The sequence below is a fragment of the Triturus cristatus genome, chromosome 1_1 (assembly GCF_964204655.1).
Source record: "Triturus cristatus chromosome 1_1, aTriCri1.1, whole genome shotgun sequence".
In the NCBI taxonomy this organism is placed as follows: Eukaryota; Metazoa; Chordata; class Amphibia; order Caudata; family Salamandridae; genus Triturus; species Triturus cristatus.
Genome location: NC_140579.1, coordinates 349738850 through 349762410, shown reverse-complemented (window position 1 = coordinate 349762410; position 23561 = coordinate 349738850).

Below are 23561 nucleotides of genomic sequence, written 5' to 3'. Positions count from 1 at the left end.
TTTCCTTCCATAGGAATCCATTGTGTGGTTTTCAGCAGAAAAGTATGAAAGTGTGGAGTTTTGAAACTTACAAATATTCCTCTAAAATCAGCCGAACTACGAATTCCGATTTACTCACATGTCATCAGGAGAGAACTCAGTGCTGCATCTTTAAGGCCAGTACTGATCCTGAAAAGTAATTCTCACCGTACTTAAGAGTAACTTGTATTTCCTTCCATAGGAATCCATTGTGTGGTTTTCAGCAGAAAAGTATGAAAGTTTGGAATGTGTTGGAACTTACAAATATTCCTCTAAAATCAGCCGAACTACGAATTCCGATTTACTCACCTGTTATAAGGAGAGAACTCAGTGCTGCATCTTTTAGCCCAGCACTGACCCTGAAAATTAATTCTAAGCGTACTTACCAGTATCTTGTATTTCCTTCCATAGGAATCCATTGTGTGGTTTTCAGCAGAAAAGTATGAAAGTGTGGAGTTTTGGAACTTACAAATATTCCTTTAAAATCAGCCGAACTACGAATTCCGATTTACTCACCTGTTATCGGGAGAGATCCCAGTGCTTCATCTTTTAGCCCAGCACTGACCCTGAAAAGTAATTCTAAGCATACTTACCAGTAACTTGTATTTCGTTCCATAGGAATCCATTGTGTGGTTTTCAGCAGAGAAGTTTCGAAGTGTGGAGTTTTGGTACTTACAAATATTCCTCTAAAATAAGCCAAACTACGAATTCTGATTTACTCACATGTCATCAGGAGAGAACTCAGTGCTGCATCTTTTAGCCCAGCAGTGACCCTGAAAAGTAATTCTAAGCGTACTTACCAGTAGCTTGTATTTCCTTCCATAGGAATCCATTGTGTGGTTTTCAGCAGAAAAGTTTCTAAGTGTGGAGTTTTGGAACTTACAAATATTCCTCTAAAATCATCCGAACTACGAATTCCGATTTACTCACCTGTTATCAGGAGAGACCTCAGTGCTGAATCTTTAAGGCCAGTACTGATCCTGAAAAGTAATTCTAACCATACTTACCAGTAACTTGAATTTCCTTCCATAGGCTAACATTGACTGGTTTCACTTGGAAATTCTTCTCAGTGTGGAGGTTTGGAACTCTAAAATATTCCTCTAAAATCAGCCGAACTACGAATTCTGATTTACTCACCTGTTATCAGGAGAGATCCCAGTGCTGCATCTTTTAGCCCAGCACTGACCCTGAAAAGTAATTCTAAGCGTACTTACCAGTAACTTGTATTTCCTTCCATAGGAATCCATTGTGTGGTTTTCAGCAGAGAAGTTTCTAAGTGTGGAGTTTTGGAACTTACAAATATTCCTCTAAAATCAGCCAAACTACGAATTCTGATTTACTAACCTGTTATCAAGAGAGAACACAGTGCTGCATCTTTTAGCCTAGCACGGACCCTGAAAAGTAATTGTAACCGTACTTACCAGTAACTTGAATTTCCTTCCGTAGGCTAACATTGACTGGTTTCACTTGGAAATTCTTCTCAGTGTGGAGGTTTGGAACTCTAAAATATTCCTCTAAAATCAGCCGAACTACGAATTCCGATTTACTCAAATGTTATCAGGAGAGACCTCAGTGCTGAATCTTTAAGGCCAGTACTGATCCTGAAAAGTAATTCTAACCATACTTACCAGTAACTTATATTTCCTTCCATAGGCTTACATTGACTGGTTTCACTTGGAAATTCTTCTCAGTGTGGAGGTTTGGAACTCTAAAATTTTCCTCTAAAATCAGCTGAACTACGAATTCCGATTTACTCAAATGTTATCAGGAGAGACCTCAGTGCTGAAGCTTTAAGGCCAGTACTGATCCTGAAAAGTAATTCTAACAGTACTTACCAGTAACTTGTATTTCCTTCCATAGAAATCCATTGTGTGGTTTTCAGCAGAAAAGTTTCTAAGTGTGGAGTTTTGGAACTTACAATTATTCTTCTAAAATCAGCCGAACTACGAATTCCGATTTACTCAAATGTTATCAGGAGAGACCTCAGTGCTGAAACTTTAAGGCCAGTACTGATCCTGAAAAGTAATTCTAACCGTACTTACCAGTAACTTGTATTTCCTTCCATAGGAATCCATTGTGTGGTTTTCAGCAGAGAAGTTTCTAAGTGTGGAGTTTTGGAATTTTCAAATATTTTTCTAAAATCAGCTAAACTACAAATTCTGATTTACTTACCTGTTATCAAGAGAGAACACAGTGCTGCATCTTTTAGCTTCAGCACTGACCCTGAAAAGTAATTCTAAGCGTACTTACCAGTAACTTGTATTTCTTTCCATAGGAATCCATTGTGTGGTTTTCAGCAGAAACATTTCTAAGTGTGGAGTGTTGGAACTTTCAAATATTCCTCTAAAATCAGCCGAACTACGAATTCCGATTTACTCACCTGTTATCAGGAGAGAACTCAGTGCTGCATCTTTTAGCCCAGCACTGACCCTGAAAATTAATTCTAAGCGTACTTACCAGTAACTTGTATTTCCTTCCATAGGAATCTATTGTGTGGTTTTCAGCAGAAAAGTATGAAAGTGTGGAGTTTTGGAACTTACAAATATTCCTCTAAAATCAGCCGAACTACGAATTCCGATTTACTCAGCTTTTATCGGGAGAGATCCCAGTGCTACATCTTTTAGCCCAGCACTGACCCTGAAAATTAATTCTAAGCGTACTTACCAGTAACTTGTATTTCCTTCCACAGGAATCCATTGTGTGGTTTTCAGCAGAAAAGTATGAAAGTGTGGAGTTTTGGAACTTACAAATATTCCTCTAAAATCAGCCGAACTACGAATTCCGATTTACTCACCTGTTATCGGGAGAGACCTCAGTGCTGAATCTTTAAGGCCAGTACTGATCCCGAAAAGTAATTGTAACCGTACTTACCAGTAACTTAAATTTCCTTCCATAGGCTAACATTGACTGGTTTCACTTGGAAATTCTTCTCAGTGTGGAGGTTTGGAACTCTAAAATATTCCTCTAAAATCAGCCGAACAACGAATTCAGATTTACTCACATGTTATCAGGAGAGACCTCAGTGCTGAATCTTTAAGGCCAGTACTGATCCTGAAAAGTATTTCTAACCATACTTACCAGTAACTTGTATTTCCTTCCATAGGCTTACATTGACTGGTTTCACTTGGAAATTCTTCTAAGTGTGGAGTTTTGGAACTTACAAATATTCCTCTAAAATCAGCCGAACTACGAATTCCGATTTACTCACCTGTTATCAGGAGCGAACCCAGTGCTGCTTCTTTTAGCCCAGCACTGACCCTGAAAAGTAATTCGAAGCGTACTTACCAGTAACTTGTATTTCCTTCCATAGGAATCCATTGTGTGGTTTTCAGCAGAAAACTGTCTAAGTGTGGAGTTTTGGAACTTACAAATATTCCTCTAAAATCAGCCGAACTACGGATTCCGATTTACGCGCCTGTTATCAGGAGAGATCCCAGTGCTGCATCTTTTAGCCCAGCACTGACTCTGAAAAGTAATTCTAAGCATACTTACTAGTAACTTGTATTTCCTTCCATAGGAATCCATTGTGTGGTTTTCAGCAGAAAAGTTTTTAAGTGTGGAGTTTAGGAATTTACAAATATTCCTCTAAAATCAGGCGAACTACGAATTACGATTTACTCGCCTGTTATCAGGAGAGATCCCAGTGCTGCATCTTTTAGCCCAGCACTGACTCTGAAAAGTAATTCTAAGCGTACTTACTAGTAACTTGTATTTCCTTCCATAGGAATCCATTGTGTGGTTTTCAGCAGAAAAGTATGAAAATGTGGAGTTTAGGAATTTACAAATATTCCTCTAAAATCAGCCGAACTACGAATTCCGATTTACTCATCTGTTATCAGGAGAAATTCCAGCGCTACATCTTCTAGCACAGCACTGACTCTGAAAAGTAATTCTAAGCGTACTTACCAGTAACTTGTATTTCCTTCCATAGGAATCCATTGTGTGGTTTTCAGCAGAGAAGTTTCGAAGTGTGGAGTTTTGGTACTTACAAATATTCCTCTAAAATAAGCCAAATTACGAATTCTGATTTACTCACATGTCATCAGGAGAAATCTCAGCGCTGCATCTTTTAGCCCAGCACTGACCCTGAAAAGTAATTCTATGTGTACTTACCAGTAATTTGTATTTCCTTCCATAGGAATCCATTGTGTGGTTTTCAGCAGAAAAGTTTCTAAGTGTGGAGTTTTGGAACTTACAAATATTCCTCTAAAATCAGCCGAATTACGAATTCCGATTTACTCTCCTGTTATCAGGAGAGAACCCAGTGCTGCATCTTTTAGCCCCGCACTGACCCTGAAAAGTAATTCTAAGCGTACTTACCAGTAGCTTGTGTTTTATTCCATAGGAATCCATTATGTGGTTTTCAGCAGAAAAGTTTTGAAGTGTGGAGTTTTGGAACTTACAAATATTCCTCCAAAATCATCCGAACTACGAATTCCGATTTACTCACCTGTTATCAGGAGAGACCTCAGTGCTGAATCTTTAAGGCCAGTACTGATCCTGAAAAGCAATACTAACCGTACTTACCAGTAACTTGAATTTCCTTCCATAGGCTAACATTGACTGGTTTCACTGGGAAATTCTTCTAAGTGTTGAGTTTTGGAACTTACAAATATTCCTCTAAAATCAGCCGAACTACGAATTTCGATTTACTCACCTGTTATCAGGAGAGACCTCAGTGCTGAATCCTTAAGGCCAGTACTGATCCTGAAAAGTAATTCTAACCATACTTACCAGTAACTTGAATTTCCTTCCATAGGCTAACATTGACTGGTTTCACTTGGAAATTCTTCTCAGTGTGGAGGTTTGGAACTCTAAAATATTCCTCTAAAATCAGCTGAACTACGAATTCCGATTTACTCAAATGTTATCAGGAGAGACGTCTGTGCTGAAGCTTTAAGGCCAGTACTGATCCTGAAAAGTAATTCTAACCGTACTTACCAGTAAGTTGTATTTCCTTCCATAGGCTAACATTGACTGGTTTCACTGGGAAATTCTTCTAAGTGTGGAGTTTTGGAACTTACAAATATTCCTCTAAAATTAGCCGAACTACGAATTCTGATTTACTCACCTGTTATCAGGAGAGATCCCAGTGCTGCATCTTTTAGCCCAGCACTGACCCTGAAAAGTAATTCTAAGTGTACTTACCAGTAACTTGTATTTCCTTCCATAGGAATCCATTGTGTGGTTTTCAGCAGAGAAGTTTCTAAGTGTGGAGTTTTGGAACTTACAAATATTCCTCTAAAATCAGCCAAACTACGAATTCTGATTTACTAACCTGTTATCAAGAGTGAACAGAGTGCTGCATCTTTTAGCCTAGCACGGACCCTGAAAAGTAATTGTAACCGTACTTACCAGTAACTTGAATTTCCTTTCGTAGGCTAACATTGACTGGTTTCACTTGGAAATTCTTCTCAGTGTGGAGGTTTGGAACTCTAAAATATTCGTCTAAAATCAGCCGAACTACGAAATCCGATTTACTCAAATGTTATCAGGAGAGACCTCAGTGCTGAATCTTTAAGGCCAGTACTGATCCTGAAAAGTAATTCTAACCATACTTACCAGTAACTTGTATTTCCTTCCATAGGCTTACATTGACTGGTTTCACTTGGAAATTCTTCTCAGTGTGGAGGTTTGGAACTCTAAAATATTCCTCTAAAATCAGCTGAACTACGCATTCCGATTTACTCAAATGTTATCAGGAGAGACCTCAGTGCTGAAGCTTTAAGGCCAGTACTGATCCTGAAAAGTAATTCTAACAGTACTTACCAGTAACTTGTATTTCCTTCCATAGGAATCCATTGTGTGGTTTTCAGCAGAAAAGTTTCTAAGTGTGGAGTTTTGGAACTTACAAATATTCCTCTAAAATCAGCCGAACTACGAATTCCGATTTACTCAAATGTTATCAGGAGAGACCTCAGTGCTGAAGCTTTAAGGCCAGTACTGATCCTGAAAAGTAATTCTAACCGTACTTACCAGTAACTTGTATTTCCTTCAATAGGAATCCATTGTGTGGTTTTCAGCAGAGAAGTTTCTAAGTGTGGAGTTTTGGAATTTACAAATATTCCTCTAAAATCAGCCAAACTACAAATTCTGATTTACTTACCTGTTATCAAGAGAGAACACAGTGCTGCATCTTTTAGCTTCAGCACTGACCCTGAAAAGTAATTCTAAGCGTACTTACCAGTAACTTGTATTTCCTTCCATAGGAATCCATTGTGTGGTTTTCAGCAGAAAAGTTTCTAAGTGTGGAGTTTAGGAATTTACAAATGTTCCTCTAAAATCAGCCGAACTACGAATTCCGATTCACTCATCTGTTATCAGGAGCGAACCCAGTGGTGCTTCTTTTAGCCCAGCACTGACCCTGAAAAGTAATTTGAAGCGTACTTACCATAAACTTGTATTTCCTTCCATAGGAATCCATTGTGTGGTTTTCAGCAGAAAAGTATCTAAGTGTGGAGTTTTGGAACTTACAAATATTCCTCTAAAATCAGCCGAACTACGGATTCCGATTTACTCACCTGTTATCAGGAGAGATCCCAGTGCTGCATCTTTCAGCCCAGCACTGACTCTGAAAAGTAATTCTAAGCGTACTTACCAGTAACTTGTATTTCCTTCCATAGGAATCCATTGTGTGGTTTTCAGCAGAAAAGTTTCTAAGTGTGGAGTTTAGGAATTTACAAATGTTCCTCTAAAATCAGCCGAACTACGAATTACGATTTACTCACCTGTTATCAGGAGAGAACTCAGTGCTGCATCTTTTAGCCCAGCACTGACCCTGAAAATTAATTCTAAGCGTACTTACCAGTAACTTGTATTTCCTTCCATAGGAATCCATTGTGTGGTTTTCAGCAGAAAAGTATGAAAATGTGGATTTTTGGAACTTACAAATATTCCTCTAAAATCAGCCGAACTACGAATTCCGATTTACTCACCTGTTATCAGGAGAGATCCCAGTGCTACATCTTCTAGCACAGCACTGACCCTGAAAAGTAATTCTAAGCGTACTTACCAGTAACTTGTATTTCCTTCCATAGGAATCCATTGTGCGGTTTTCAGCAGAGAAGTTTCGAAGTGTGGAGTTTTGGTACTTACAAATATTCCTCTAAAATAAGCCAAACTACGAATTCTGATTTACTTACATGTCATCAGGAGAGATCTCAGTGCTGAATCTTTTAGCCCAGCACTGACCCTGAAAAGTAATTCTAAGTGTACTTACCAGTAAAGTGTATTTCCTTCCATAGGAATCCATTGTGTGGTTTTCAGCAGAAAAGTTTCTAAGTGTGGAGTTTTGGAACTTACAAATATTCCTCTAAAATCAGCCGAATTACGAATTACGATTTACTCTCCTGTTATCAGGAGAGAACCCAGTGCTGCATCTTTTAGCCCCGCACTGACCCTGAAAAGTAATTCTAAGCGTACTTACCAGTAGCTTGTATTTCCTTCCATAGGAATTTATTGTGTGGTTTTCAGCAGAAAAGTTTCTAAGTGTGGAGTTTTGGAACTTACAAATATTCCTCTAAAATCATCCGAATTACGAATTCCGATTTACTCACCTGTTATCAGGAGAGACCTCAGTGCTGAATCTTTAAGGCCAGTACTGATCCTGAAAAGCAATTCTAACCGTACTTACCAGTAACTTGAATTTCCTTCCATAGGCTAACATTGACTGGTTTCACTGGGAAATTCTTCTAAGTGTGGAGTTTTGGAACTTACAAATATTCCTCTAAAATCAGCCGAACTACGAATTTCGATTTACTCACCTGTTATCAGGAGAGACCTCAGTGCTGAATCTTTAAGGCTAGTACTGATCCTGAAAAGTAATTCTAACCATACTTACCAGTAACTTGTATTTCCTTCCATAGGCTTACATTGACTGGTTTCACTTGGAAATTCTTCTCAGTGTGGAGGTTTGGAACTCTAAAATATTCCTCTAAAATCAGCTGAACTACGAATTCCAATTTACTCAAATTTTATCAGGAGAGATCTCAGTGCTGAAGCTTTAAGGCCAGTACTGATCCTGAAAAGTAATTCTAACCGTACTTACCAGTAACTTGTATTTCCTTCCATAGGAATCCATTGTGTGGTTTTCAGCAGAAAAGTTTCTAAGTGTGGAGTTTTGGAACTTACAAATATTCCTCTAAAATCAGTCGTACTACGAATTCCGATTTACTCACCTGTTATCAGGAGAGACCTCATTGCTGAATCTTTAAGGCCAGTACTGATCCTGAAAAGCAATTCTAACCGTACTTACCAGTAACTTGAATTTCATTTCATAGGCTAAAATTGACTGGTTTCACTGGGAAATTCTTCTAAGTGTGGAGTTTTGGAACTTACAAATATTCCTCTAAAATCAGCCGAACTACGAATTCCGATTTACTCACCTGTCATCAGGAGAGAACTCAGTGCTGCATCTTTTAGCCCAGCAGTGACCCTGAAAAGTAATTCTAAGCGTACTTACCAGTAACTTGTATTTCCTTCCATAGGAATCCATTGTGTGGTTTTCAGCAGAAAATTTTCTAAGTGTGGAGTTTTGGAACTTACAAATATTCCTCTATAATCAGCTGAATTACGAATTCCGATTTACTCTCCTGTTATCAGGAGAGAACCCCGTGCTGCATCTTTTAGCCCAGCACTGACCCTGAAAAGTAATTCTAAGTGTACTTACCAGTAGCTTGTATATCCTTCCATAGGAATCCATTGTGTGGTTTTCAGCAGAAAAGTTTCTAAGTGTGGAGTTTTGGAACTTACAAATATTCCTCTAAAATCAGCCGAGCTACGAATTTCGATTTACTCACCTGTTATCAGGAGAGACCTCAGTGATGAATCTTTAAGGCCAGTACTGATCCCGAAAAGTAATTGTAACCGTACTTACCAGTAACTTGAATTTCCTTCCATAGGCTAACATTGACTGGTTTCACTTGGAAATTCTTCTCAGTGTGGAGGTTTGGAACTCTAAAATATTCCTCTAAAATCAGCCGAACTACGAATTCAGATTTACTCAAATGTTATCAGGAGAGAACTCAGTGCTGCATCTTTTAGCCAAGCACTGACCCTGAAAATAATTCTAAGCGTACTTACCAGTAACTTGTATTTCCTTCCATAGGAATCCATTGTGTGGTTTTCAGCAGAAAAGTATGAAAATGTGGATTTTTGGAACTTACAAATATTCCTCTAAAATCAGCCGAACTACGAATTCCGATTTACTCACCTGTCATCAGGAGCGAACCCAGTGCTGCTTCTTTTAGCCCAGCACTGACTCTGAAAAGTAATTTGAAGCGTACTTACCAGTAACTTGTATTTCCTTCCATAGGAATCCATTGTGTGATTTTCAGCAGAAAAGTATCTAAGTGTGGAGTTTTGGAACTTTAAAATATTCCTCTAAAATCAGCCGAACTACGAATTCCGATTTATTCACCTGTTATCAGTAGACAACCCAGTGCTGCATCTTTTAGCCCAGCACTGACACTGAAAAGTAATTCTAAGCGCACTTACCAGTAACTTGTATTTCCTTCCATAGGAATCCATTGTGTGGTTTTCAGCAGAAAAGTTTCTAAGTGTGGAGTTTTGGAACTTACAAATATTCCTCTAAAATCAGCCGAACTACGAATTCCGATTTACTCACCGGTTATCGGGAGAGATCCCAGTGCTACATCTTTTAGCGCAGCACTGACCCTGAAAAGTAATTCTAAGCGTACTTACTAGTAACTTGTATTTCCTTCCATAGGAATCCATTGTGTGGTTTTCAGCAGAGAAGTTTCGAAGTGTGGAGTTTTGGTACTTACAAATATTCCTCTAAAATAAGCCAAACTACGAATTCCGATTTACTCACATGTCATCAGGAGAGAACTCAGTGCTGCATCTTTAAGGCCAGTACTGATCCTGAAAAGTAATTCTCACCGTACTTACCAGTAACTTGTATTTCCTTCCATAGGAATCCATTGTGTGTTTTTCAGCAGAAAAGTATGAAAGTGTGGAATGTGTTGGAACTTACAAATATTCCTCTAAAATCAGCCGAACTACGAATTCCGATTTACTCACCTGTTATCAGGAGAGAACTCAGTGCTGCATCTTTTAGCCCAGCACTGACCCTGAAAAGTAATTCGAAGCGTACTTACCAGTAACTTGTATTTCCTTCCATAGGAATCCATTGTGTGGTTTTCAGCAGAAAAGTTTCTAAGTGTGGAGTTTTGGAACTTACAAATATTCCTCTAAAATCAGCCGAACTACGAATTCCGATTTACTCACCTGTTATCAGGAGCGAACCCAGTGGTGCTTCTTTTAGCCCAGCACTGACCCTGAACAGTAATTCGAAGCATACTTACCAGTAACTTGTATTTCCTTCCATAGGAATCCATTGTGTGGTTTTCAGCAGAAAAGTATCTAAGTGTGGAGTTTTGGAACTTACAAATATTCCTCTAAAATCAGCCGAACTACGAATTCCGATTTACTCACCTGTTATCAGGAGCGAACCCAGTGGTGCTTCTTTTAGCCCAGCACTGACCCTGAACAGTAATTCGAAGCATACTTACCAGTAACTTGTATTTCCTTCCATAGGAATCCATTGTGTGGTTTTCAGCAGAAAAGTATCTAAGTGTGGAGTTTTGGTACTTACAAATATTCCTCTAAAATAAGCCAAACTACGAATTCTGATTTACTTACATGTCATCAGGAGAGATCTCAGTGCTGAATCTTTTAGCCCAGCACTGACCCTGAAAAGTAATTCTAAGTGTACTTACCAGTAAAGTGTATTTCCTTCCATAGGAATCCATTGTGTGGTTTTCAGCAGAAAAGTTTCTAAGTGTGGAGTTTAGGAATTTACAAATATTCCTCTAAAATCAGCCGAACTACGAATTACGATTTACTCACCTGTTATCAGGAGAGAACTCAGTGCTGCATCTTTTAGCCAAGCACTGACCCTGAAAATTAATTCTAAGCGTACTTACCAGTAACTTGTATTTCCTTCCATAGGAATCCATTGTGTGGTTTTCAGCAGAAAAGTTTCTAAGTGTGGAGTTTAGGAATTTACAAATGTTCCTCTAAAATCAGCCGAACTACGAATTACGATTTACTCACCTGTTATCAGGAGAGAACTCAGTGCTGCATCTTTTAGCCCAGCACTGACCCTGAAAATTAATTCTAAGCGTACTTACCAGTAACTTGTATTTCCTTCCATAGGAATCCATTGTGTGGTTTTCAGCAGAAAAGTATGAAAATGTGGATTTTTGGAACTTACAAATATTCCTCTAAAATCAGCCGAACTACGAATTCCGATTTACTCACCTGTTATCAGGAGAGATCCCAGTGCTACATCTTCTAGCACAGCACTGACCCTGAAAAGTAATTCTAAGCGTACTTACCAGTAACTTGTATTTCCTTCCATAGGAATCCATTGTGCGGTTTTCAGCAGAGAAGTTTCGAAGTGTGGAGTTTTGGTACTTACAAATATTCCTCTAAAATAAGCCAAACTACGAATTCTGATTTACTTACATGTCATCAGGAGAGATCTCAGTGCTGAATCTTTTAGCCCAGCACTGACCCTGAAAAGTAATTCTAAGTGTACTTACCAGTAAAGTGTATTTCCTTCCATAGGAATCCATTGTGTGGTTTTCAGCAGAAAAGTTTCTAAGTGTGGAGTTTTGGAACTTACAAATATTCCTCTAAAATCAGCCGAATTACGAATTACGATTTACTCTCCTGTTATCAGGAGAGAACCCAGTGCTGCATCTTTTAGCCCCGCACTGACCCTGAAAAGTAATTCTAAGCGTACTTACCAGTAGCTTGTATTTCCTTCCATAGGAATTTATTGTGTGGTTTTCAGCAGAAAAGTTTCTAAGTGTGGAGTTTTGGAACTTACAAATATTCCTCTAAAATCATCCGAATTACGAATTCCGATTTACTCACCTGTTATCAGGAGAGACCTCAGTGCTGAATCTTTAAGGCCAGTACTGATCCTGAAAAGCAATTCTAACCGTACTTACCAGTAACTTGAATTTCCTTCCATAGGCTAACATTGACTGGTTTCACTGGGAAATTCTTCTAAGTGTGGAGTTTTGGAACTTACAAATATTCCTCTAAAATCAGCCGAACTACGAATTTCGATTTACTCACCTGTTATCAGGAGAGACCTCAGTGCTGAATCTTTAAGGCTAGTACTGATCCTGAAAAGTAATTCTAACCATACTTACCAGTAACTTGTATTTCCTTCCATAGGCTTACATTGACTGGTTTCACTTGGAAATTCTTCTCAGTGTGGAGGTTTGGAACTCTAAAATATTCCTCTAAAATCAGCTGAACTACGAATTCCAATTTACTCAAATTTTATCAGGAGAGATCTCAGTGCTGAAGCTTTAAGGCCAGTACTGATCCTGAAAAGTAATTCTAACCGTACTTACCAGTAACTTGTATTTCCTTCCATAGGAATCCATTGTGTGGTTTTCAGCAGAAAAGTTTCTAAGTGTGGAGTTTTGGAACTTACAAATATTCCTCTAAAATCAGTCGAACTACGAATTCCGATTTACTCACCTGTTATCAGGAGAGACCTCATTGCTGAATCTTTAAGGCCAGTACTGATCCTGAAAAGCAATTCTAACCGTACTTACCAGTAACTTGAATTTCATTTCATAGGCTAAAATTGACTGGTTTCACTGGGAAATTCTTCTAAGTGTGGAGTTTTGGAACTTACAAATATTCCTCTAAAATCAGCCGAACTACGAATTCCGATTTACTCACCTGTCATCAGGAGAGAACTCAGTGCTGCATCTTTTAGCCCAGCAGTGACCCTGAAAAGTAATTCTAAGCGTACTTACCAGTAACTTGTATTTCCTTCCATAGGAATCCATTGTGTGGTTTTCAGCAGAAAATTTTCTAAGTGTGGAGTTTTGGAACTTACAAATATTCCTCTATAATCAGCTGAATTACGAATTCCGATTTACTCTCCTGTTATCAGGAGAGAACCCCGTGCTGCATCTTTTAGCCCAGCACTGACCCTGAAAAGTAATTCTAAGTGTACTTACCAGTAGCTTGTATATCCTTCCATAGGAATCCATTGTGTGGTTTTCAGCAGAAAAGTTTCTAAGTGTGGAGTTTTGGAACTTACAAATATTCCTCTAAAATCAGCCGAGCTACGAATTTCGATTTACTCACCTGTTATCAGGAGAGACCTCAGTGATGAATCTTTAAGGCCAGTACTGATCCCAAAAAGTAATTGTAACCGTACTTACCAGTAACTTGAATTTCCTTCCATAGGCTAACATTGACTGGTTTCACTTGGAAATTCTTCTCAGTGTGGAGGTTTGGAACTCTAAAATATTCCTCTAAAATCAGCCGAACTACGAATTCAGATTTACTCAAATGTTATCAGGAGAGAACTCAGTGCTGCATCTTTTAGCCAAGCACTGACCCTGAAAATAATTCTAAGCGTACTTACCAGTAACTTGTATTTCCTTCCATAGGAATCCATTGTGTGGTTTTCAGCAGAAAAGTATGAAAATGTGGATTTTTGGAACTTACAAATATTCCTCTAAAATCAGCCGAACTACGAATTCCGATTTACTCACCTGTCATCAGGAGCGAACCCAGTGCTGCTTCTTTTAGCCCAGCACTGACTCTGAAAAGTAATTTGAAGCGTACTTACCAGTAACTTGTATTTCCTTCCATAGGAATCCATTGTGTGATTTTCAGCAGAAAAGTATCTAAGTGTGGAGTTTTGGAACTTTAAAATATTCCTCTAAAATCAGCCGAACTACGAATTCCGATTTATTCACCTGTTATCGGTAGACAACCCAGTGCTGCATCTTTTAGCCCAGCACTGACACTGAAAAGTAATTCTAAGCACACTTACCAGTAACTTGTATTTCCTTCCATAGGAATCCATTGTGTGGTTTTCAGCAGAAAAGTTTCTAAGTGTGGAGTTTTGGAACTTACAAATATTCCTCTAAAATCAGCCGAACTACGAATTCCGATTTACTCACCGGTTATCGGGAGAGATCCCAGTGCTACATCTTTTAGCGCAGCACTGACCCTGAAAAGTAATTCTAAGCGTACTTACTAGTAACTTGTATTTCCTTCCATAGGAATCCATTGTGTGGTTTTCAGCAGAGAAGTTTCGAAGTGTGGAGTTTTGGTACTTACAAATATTCCTCTAAAATAAGCCAAACTACGAATTCCGATTTACTCACATGTCATCAGGAGAGAACTCAGTGCTGCATCTTTAAGGCCAGTACTGATCCTGAAAAGTAATTCTCACCGTACTTACCAGTAACTTGTATTTCCTTCCATAGGAATCCATTGTGTGTTTTTCAGCAGAAAAGTATGAAAGTGTGGAATGTGTTGGAACTTACAAATATTCCTCTAAAATCAGCCGAACTACGAATTCCGATTTACTCACCTGTTATCAGGAGAGAACTCAGTGCTGCATCTTTTAGCCCAGCACTGACCCTGAAAAGTAATTCGAAGCGTACTTACCAGTAACTTGTATTTCCTTCCATAGGAATCCATTGTGTGGTTTTCAGCAGAAAAGTTTCTAAGTGTGGAGTTTTGGAACTTACAAATATTCCTCTAAAATCAGCCGAACTACGAATTCCGATTTACTCACCTGTTATCAGGAGCGAACCCAGTGGTGCTTCTTTTAGCCCAGCACTGACCCTGAACAGTAATTCGAAGCATACTTACCAGTAACTTGTATTTCCTTCCATAGGAATCCATTGTGTGGTTTTCAGCAGAAAAGTATCTAAGTGTGGAGTTTTGGAACTTACAAATATTCCTCTAAAATCAGCCGAACTACGGATTCCGATTTACTCACCTGTTATCAGGAGAGATCCCAGTGCTGCATCTTTTAGCCCAGCACTGACTCTGAAAAGTAATTCTAAGCGTACTTACCAGTAACTTGTATTTCCTTCCATAGGAATCCATTGTGTGGTTTTCAGCAGAAAAGTATGAAAATGTGGATTTTTGGAACTTACAAATATTCCTCTAAAATCAGCCGAACTACGAATTCCGATTTACTCACCTGTTATCAGGAGAGATCCCAGTGCTACATCTTCTAGCACAGCACTGACCCTGAAAAGTAATTCTAAGCGTACTTAGCAGTAACTTGTATTTCCTTCCATAGAAATCCAATGTGTGGTTTTCAGCAGAGAAGTTTCGAAGTGTGGAGTTTTGGTACTTACAAATATTCCTCTAAAATAAGCCAAACTACGAATTCTGATTTACTTACATGTCATCAGGAGAGATCTCAGTGCTGAATCTTTTAGCCCAGCACTGACCCTGAAAAGTAATTCTAAGTGTACTTACCAGTAAAGTATATTTCCTTCCATAGGAATCCATTGTGTGGTTTTCAGCAGAAAAGTTTCTAAGTGTGGAGTTTAGGAATTTACAAATATTCCTCTAAAATCAGCCGAACTACGAATTACGATTTACTCACCTGTTATCAGGAGAGAACTCAGTGCTGCATCTTTTAGCCAAGCACTGACCCTGAAAATTAATTCTAAGCGTACTTACCAGTAACTTGTATTTCCTTCCATAGGAATCCATTGTGTGGTTTTCAGCAGAAAAGTATGAAAATGTGGATTTTTGGAACTTACAAATATTCCTCTAAAATCAGCCGAACTACGAATTCCGATTTACTCACCTGTTATCAGGAGAGATCCCAGTGCTACATCTTGTAGCCCAGCACTGACCCTGAAAAGTAATTCTAAGCGTACTTACCAATAACTTGTATTTCCTTCCATAGTAATCCATTGTATGGTTTTCAGAAGAAAAGTTTCTAAGTGTGGAGTTTTGGAACTTACAAATATTCCTCTAAAATCAGCCGAACTACGAATTCCGATTTACTCACCTGTCATCAGGAGCGAACCCAGTGCTGCTTCTTTTAGCCCAGCACTGACTCTGAAAAGTAATTCGAAGCGTACTTACCAGTAACTTGTATTTCCTTCCATAGGAATCCATTGTGTGGTTTTCAGCAGAAAAGTATCTAAGTGTGGAGTTTTGGAACTTACAAATATTCCTCTAAAATCAGCCGAACTACGGATTCCGATTTACTCACCTGTTATCAGGAGAGATCCCAGTGCTGCATCTTTTAGCCCAGCACTGACTCTGAAAAGTAATTCTAAGCGTACTTACCAGTAACTTGTATTTCCTTCCATAGGAATCCATTGTGTGGTTTTCAGCAGAAAAGTTTCTAAGTGTGGAGTTTAGGAATTTACAAATGTTCCTCTAAAATCAGCCGAACTACGAATTACGATTTACTCACCTGTTATCAGGAGAGAACTCAGTGCTGCATCTTTTAGCCCAGCACTGACCATGAAAATTAATTCTAAGCGTACTTACCAGTAACTTGTATTTCCTTCCATAGGAATCCATTGTGTGGTTTTCAGCAGAAAAGTATGAAAATGTGGATTTTTGGAACTTACAAATATTCCTCTAAAATCAGCCGAACTACGAATTCTGATTTACTCACCTGTCATCAGGAGAGATCCCAGTGCTGCATCTTTTAGCCCAGCACTGACTCTGAAAAGTAATTCTAAGCGTACTTACCAGTAACTTGTATTTCCTTCCATAGGAATCCATTGTGTGGTTTTCAGCAGAAAAGTATGAAAATGTGGATTTTTGGAACTTACAAATATTCCTCTAAAATCAGCCGAACTACGAATTCCGATTTACTCACCTGTTATCAGGAGAGATCCCAGTGCTACATCTTCTAGCACAGCACTGACCCTGAAAAGTAATTCTAAGCGTACTTAGCAGTAACTTGTATTTCCTTCCATAGGAATCCAATTTGTGGTTTTCAGCAGAGAAATTTCGAAGTGTGGAGTTTTGGTACTTACAAATATTCCTCTAAAATAAGCCAAACTACGAATTCTGATTTACTTACATGTCATCAGGAGAGATCTCAGCGCTGAATCTTTTAGCCCAGCACTGACCCTGAAAAGTAATTCTAAGTGTACTTACCAGTAAAGTGTATTTCCTTCCATAGGAATCCATTGTGTGGTTTTCAGCAGAAAAGTTTCTAAGTGTGGAGTTTAGGAATTTACAAATATTCCTCTAAAATCAGCCGAACTACGAATTACGATTTACTCACCTGTTATCAGGAGAGAACTCAGTGCTGCATCTTTTAGCCAAGCACTGACCCTGAAAATTAATTCTAAGCGTACTTACCAGTAACTTGTATTTCCTTCCATAGGAATCCATTGTGTGGTTTTCAGCAGAAAAGTATGAAAATGTGGATTTTTGGAACTTACAAATATTCCTCTAAAATCAGCCGAACTACGAATTCCGATTTACTCACCTGTCATCAGGAGCGAACCCAGTGCTGCTTCTTTTAGCCCAGCACTGACTCTGAAAAGTAATTCGAAGCGTACTTACCAGTAACTTGTATTTCCTTCCATAGGAATCCATTGTGTGGTTTTCAGCGGAAAAGTATCTAAGTGTGGAGTTTTGGAACTTACAAATATTCCTCTAAAATCAGCCGAACTACGGATTCCGATTTACTCACCTGTTATCAGGAGAGATCCCAGTGCTGCATCTTTTAGCCCAGCACTGACTCTGAAAAGTAATTCTAAGCGTACTTACCAGTAACTTGTATTTCCTTCCATAGGAATCCATTGTGTGGTTTTCAGCAGAAAAGTTTCTAAGTGTGGAGTTTTGGAACTTACAAATATTCCTCTAAAATCAGCCGAACTACGAATTACGATTTACTCACCTGTTATCAGGAGCGAACCCAGTGGTGCTTCTTTTAGCCCAGCACTGACCCTGAAAAGTAATTCGAAGCGTACTTACCAGTAACTTGTATTTCCTTCCATAGGAATCCATTGTGTGGTTTTCAGCAGAAAAGTATCTAAGTGTGGAGTTTTGGAACTTACAAATATTCCTCTAAAATCAGCCGAACTACGGATTCCGATTTACTCACCTGTTATCAGGAGAGATCCCAGTGCTGCATCTTTTAGCCCAGCACTGACTCTGAAAAGTAATTCTAAGCGTACTTACCAGTAACTTGTATTTCCTTCCATAGGAATCCATTGTGTGGTTTTCAGCAGAAAAGTTTCTAAGTGTGGAGTTTTGGAACTTACAAATATTCCTCTAAAATCAGCCGAACTACGAATTACGATTTACTCACCTGTTATCAGGAGCGAACCCAGTGGTGCTTCTTTTAGCCCAGCACTGACCCTGAAAAGTAATTCGAAGCATACTTACCAGTAACTTGTATTTCCTTCCATAGGAATCCATTGTGTGGTTTTCAGCAGAAAAGTATCTAAGTGTGGAGTTTTGGAACTTACAAATATTCCTCTAAAATCAGCCGAACTACGGATTCCGATTTACTCACCTGTTATCAGGAGAGATCCCAGTGCTGCATCTTTTAGCCCAGCACTGACTCTGAAAAGTAATTCTAAGCGTACTTACCAGTAACTTGTATTTCCTTCCATAGGAATCCATTGTGTGGTTTTCAGCAGAAAAGTTTCTAAGTGTGGAGTTTAGGAATTTACAAATGTTCCTCTAAAATCAGCCGAACTACGAATTACGATTTACTCACCTGTTATCAGGAGAGAACTCAGTGCTGCATCTTTTAGCCCAGCACTGACCATGAAAATTAATTCTAAGCGTACTTACCAGTAACTTGTATTTCCTTCCATAGGAATCCATTGTGTGGTTTTCAGCAGAAAAGTATGAAAATGTGGATTTTTGGAACTTACAAATATTCCTCTAAAATCAGCCGAACTACGAATTCCAAGTTACTCACATGTTATCACGAGAGATCCCAGTGCTATATCTTCTAGCACAGCACTGACCCTGAAAAGTAATTCTAAGCGTACTTACCAGTAACTTGTATTTCCTTCCATAGGAATCCATTGTGCGGTTTTCAGCAGAGAAGTTTCGAAGTGTGGAGTTTTGGTACTTACAAATATTCCTCTAAAATAAGCCAAACTACGAATTCTGATTTACTTACATGTCATCAGGAGAGATCTCAGTGCTGAATCTTTTAGCCCAGCACTGACCCTGAAAAGTAATTCTAAGTGTACTTACCAGTAAAGTGTATTTCCTTCCATAGGAATCCATTGTGTGGTTTTCAGCAGAAAAGTTTCTAAGTGTGGAGTTTTGGAACTTACAAATATTCCTCTAAAATCAGCCGAATTATGAATTACGATTTACTCTCCTGTTATCAGGAGAGAACTCAGTGCTGCATCTTTTAGCCCCGCACTGACCCTGAAAAGTAATTCTAAGCGTACTTACCAGTAGCTTGTATTTCCTTCCATAGGAATTTATTGTGTGGTTTTCAGCAGAAAAGTTTCTAAGTGTGGAGTTTTGGAACTTACAAATATTCCTCTAAAATCATCCGAATTACGAATTCCGATTTACTCACCTGTTATCAGGAGAGACCTTAGTGCTGAATCTTTAAGGCCAGTACTGATCCTGAAAAGCAATTCTAACCGTACTTACCAGTAACTTGAATTTCCTTCCATAGGCTAACATTGAATGGTTTCACTGGGAAATTCTTCTAAGTGTGGAGTTTTGGAACTTACAAATATTCCTCTAAAATCAGCCGAACTACGAATTTCGATTTACTCACCTGTTATCAGGAGAGACCTCAGTGCTGAATCTTTAAGGCCAGTACTGATCCTGAAAAGTAATTCTAACCATACTTACCAGTAACTTGTATTTCCTTCCATAGGCTTACATTGACTGGTTTCACTTGGAAATTCTTCTCAGTATGGAGGTTTGGAACTCTAAAATATTCCTCTAAAATCAGCTGAACTACGAATTCCAATTTACTCAAATGTTATCAGGAGAGACCTCAGTGCTGAAGCTTTAAGGCCAGTGCTGATCCTGAAAAGTAATTCCAACCGTACTTACCAGTAACTTGTATTTCCTTCCATAGGAATCCATTGTGTGGTTTTCAGCAGAAAAGTTTCTAAGTGTGGAGTTTTGGAACTTACAAATATTCCTCTAAAATCAGCCGAACTACGAATTCCGATTTACTCACCTGTTATCAGGAGAGACCTCATTGCTGAATCTTTAAGGCCAGTACTGATCCTGAAAAGCAATTCTAACCGTACTTACCAGTAACTTGAATTTCATTTCATAGGCTAACATTGACTGGTTTCACTGGGAAATTCTTCTAAGTGTGGAGTTTTGGAACTTACAAATATTCCTCTAAAATCAGCCGAACTACGAATTCCGATTTACTCACCTGTCATCAGGAGAGAACTCAGTGCTGCATCTTTTAGCCCAGCAGTGACCCTGAAAAGTAATTCTAAGCGTACTTACCAGTAACTTGTATTTCCTTCCATAGGAATCCATTGTGTGGTTTTCAGCAGAAAAGTTTCTAAGTGTGGAGTTTTGGAACTTACAAATATTCCTCTAAAATCAGCTGAATTACGAATTCCGGTACTCTCCTGTTATCAGGAGAGAACCCCGTGCTGCATCTTTTAGCCCAGCACTGACCCTGAAAAGTAATTCTAAGCGTACTTTCCAGTAGCTTGTATTTCCTTCCATAGGAATCCATTGTGTGGTTTTCAGCAGAAAAGTTTCTAAGTGTGGAGTTTTGGAACTTACAAATATTCCTCTAAAATCAGCCGAGCTACGAATTTCGATTTACTCACCTGTTATCAGGAGAGACCTCAGTGATGAATCTTTAAGGCCAGTACTGATCCCGAAAAGTAATTGTAACCGTACTTACCAGTAACTTGAATTTCCTTCCATAGGCTAACATTGACTGGTTTCACTTGGAAATTCTTCTCAGTGTGGAGGTTTGGAACTCTAAAATATTCCTCTAAAATCAGCTGAACTACGAATTCCAATTTACTCAAATGTTATCAGGAGAGACCTCAGTGCTGAAGCTTTAAGGCCAGTACTGATCCTGAAAAGTAATTCTAACCGTACTTACCAGTAACTTGTATTTCCTTCCATAGGCTTACATTGACTGGTTTCACTTGGAAATTCTTCTAAGTGTGGAGTTTTGGAACTTTAAAATATTCCTCTAAAATCAGCCGAACTACGAATTCTGATTTATTCACCTGTTATCGGTAGACAACCCAGTGCTGCATCTTTTAGCCCAGCACTGACACTGAAAAGTAATTCTAAGCGTACTTACCAGTAACTTGTATTTCCTTCCATAGGAATCCATTGTGTGGTTTTCAGCAGAAAAGTTTCTAAGTGTGTAGTTTTGGAACTTACAAATATTCCTCTAAAATCAGCCGAACTACGAATTCCGATTTACTCACCTGTCATCAGGAGCGAACCCAGTGCTGCTTCTTTTAGCCCAGCACTGACCCTGAAAAGTAAGTCGAAGCGTACTTACCAGTAACTTGTATTTCCTTCCATAGGAATCCATTGTGTGGTTTTCAGCAGAAAAGTATCTAAGTGTGGAGTTTTGGAACTTACAAATATTCCTCTAAAATCAGCCGAACTACGAATTCCGATTTACTCACCTGTTATCAGGAGAGAAACCAGTGCTGCATCTTTTAGCCCAGCACTGACCCTGAAATGTAATTCTAAGCGTACTTACCAGTAACTTGTATTTCCTTCCATAGGAATCCATTGTGTGGTCTTCAGCAGAAAAGTTTCTAAGTGTGGAGTTTAGGAATTTACAAATATTCCTCTAAAATCAGCCTAACTACGAATTACGATTTACTCACCTGTTATCAGGAGAGAACTCAGTGCTGCATCTTTTAGCCCAGCACTGACCCTGAAAATTAATTCTAAGCATACTTACCAGTAACTTGTATTTCCTTCCATAGGAATCCATTGTGTGGTTTTCAGCAGAAAAGTATGAAAGTGTGGAGTTTTGGAACTTACAAATATTCCTCTAAAATCAGCCGAACTACGAATTCCGATTTACTCACCTGTTATCGGGAGAGATCCCAGTGCTACATCTTTTAGCCCAGCACTGACCCTGAAAAGTAATTCTAAGCGTACTTACCAGTAACTTGTATTTCGTTCCATAGGAATCCATTGTGTGGTTTTCAGCAGAGAAGTTTCGAAGTGTGGAGTTTTGGTACTTACAAATATTCCTCTAAAATAAGCCAAACTACGAATTCCGATTTACTCACATGTCATCAGGAGAGAACTCAGTGCTGCATCTTTTAGCCCAGCAGTGACCCTGAAAAGTAATTCTAAGCGTACTTACCAGTAACTTGTATTTCCTTCCATAGGAATCCATTGTGTGGTTTTCAGCAGAAAAGTTTCTAAGTGTGGAGTTTTGGAACTTACAAATATTCCTCTAAAATCAGCTGAATTACGAATTCCGATTTACTCTCCTGTTATCAGGAGAGAACCCAGTGCTGCATCTTTTAGCCCAGCACTGACCCTGAAAAGTAATTCTAAGCGTACTTACCAGTAGTTTGTATTTCCTTCCATAGGAATCCATTGTGTGGTTTTCAGCAGAAAAGTATGAAAGTGTGGAGTTTTGGAACTTACAAATATTCCTCTAAAATCAGCCGAACTACGAATTCCGATTTACTCACCTGTTATCGGGAGAGATCCCAGTGCTACATCTTTTAGCCCAGCACTGACCCTGAAAAGTAATTCTAAGCGTACTTACCAGTAGCTTGTATTTCCTTCCATAGGAATCCATTGTGTGGTTTTCAGCAGAAAAGTATGAAAGTGTGGAGTTTTGGAACTTACAAATATTCCTCTAAAATCAGCCGAACTACGAATTCCGATTTACTCACCTGTTATCGGGAGAGATCCCAGTGCTACATCTTTTAGCCCAGCACTGACCCTGAAAAGTAATTCTAAGCGTACTTACCAGTAACTTGTATTTCGTTCCATAGGAATCCATTGTGTGGTTTTCAGCAGAGAAGTTTCGAAGTGTGGAGTTTTGGTACTTACAAATATTCCTCTAAAATAAGCCAAACTACGAATTCCGATTTACTCACATGTCATCAGGAGAGAACTCAGTGCTGCATCTTTTAGCCCAGCAGTGACCCTGAAAAGTAATTCTAAGCGTACTTACCAGTAACTTGTATTTCCTTCCATAGGAATCCATTGTGTGGTTTTCAGCAGAAAAGTATGAAAGTGTGGAGTTTTGGAACTTACAAATATTCCTCTAAAATCAGCTGAATTACGAATTCCGATTTACTCTCCTGTTATCAGGAGAGAACCCAGTGCTGCATCTTTTAGCCCAGCACTGACCCTGAAAAGTAATTCTAAGCGTACTTACCAGTAGCTTGTATTTCCTTCCATAGGAATCCATTGTGTGGTTTTCAGCAGAAAAGTTTCTAAGTGTGGAGTTTTGGAACTTACAAATATTCCTCTAAGATCAGCCGAGCTCCAAATTTTGATTTACTCACCTGTTATCAGGAGAGACCTCAGTGCTGAATCTTTAAGGCCAGTACTGATCCCGAAAAGTAATTGTAACCGTACTTACCAGTAACTTGAATTTCCTTCCATAGGCTAACATTGACTGGTTTCACTTGGAAATTCTTCTAAGTGTGGAGATTTGGACCTTTAAAATATTCCTCTAAAATCAGCCGCACTACGAATTCAGATTTACTCAAATGTTATCAGGAGAGACCTCAGTGCTGAATCTTTAGGGCCAGTACTGA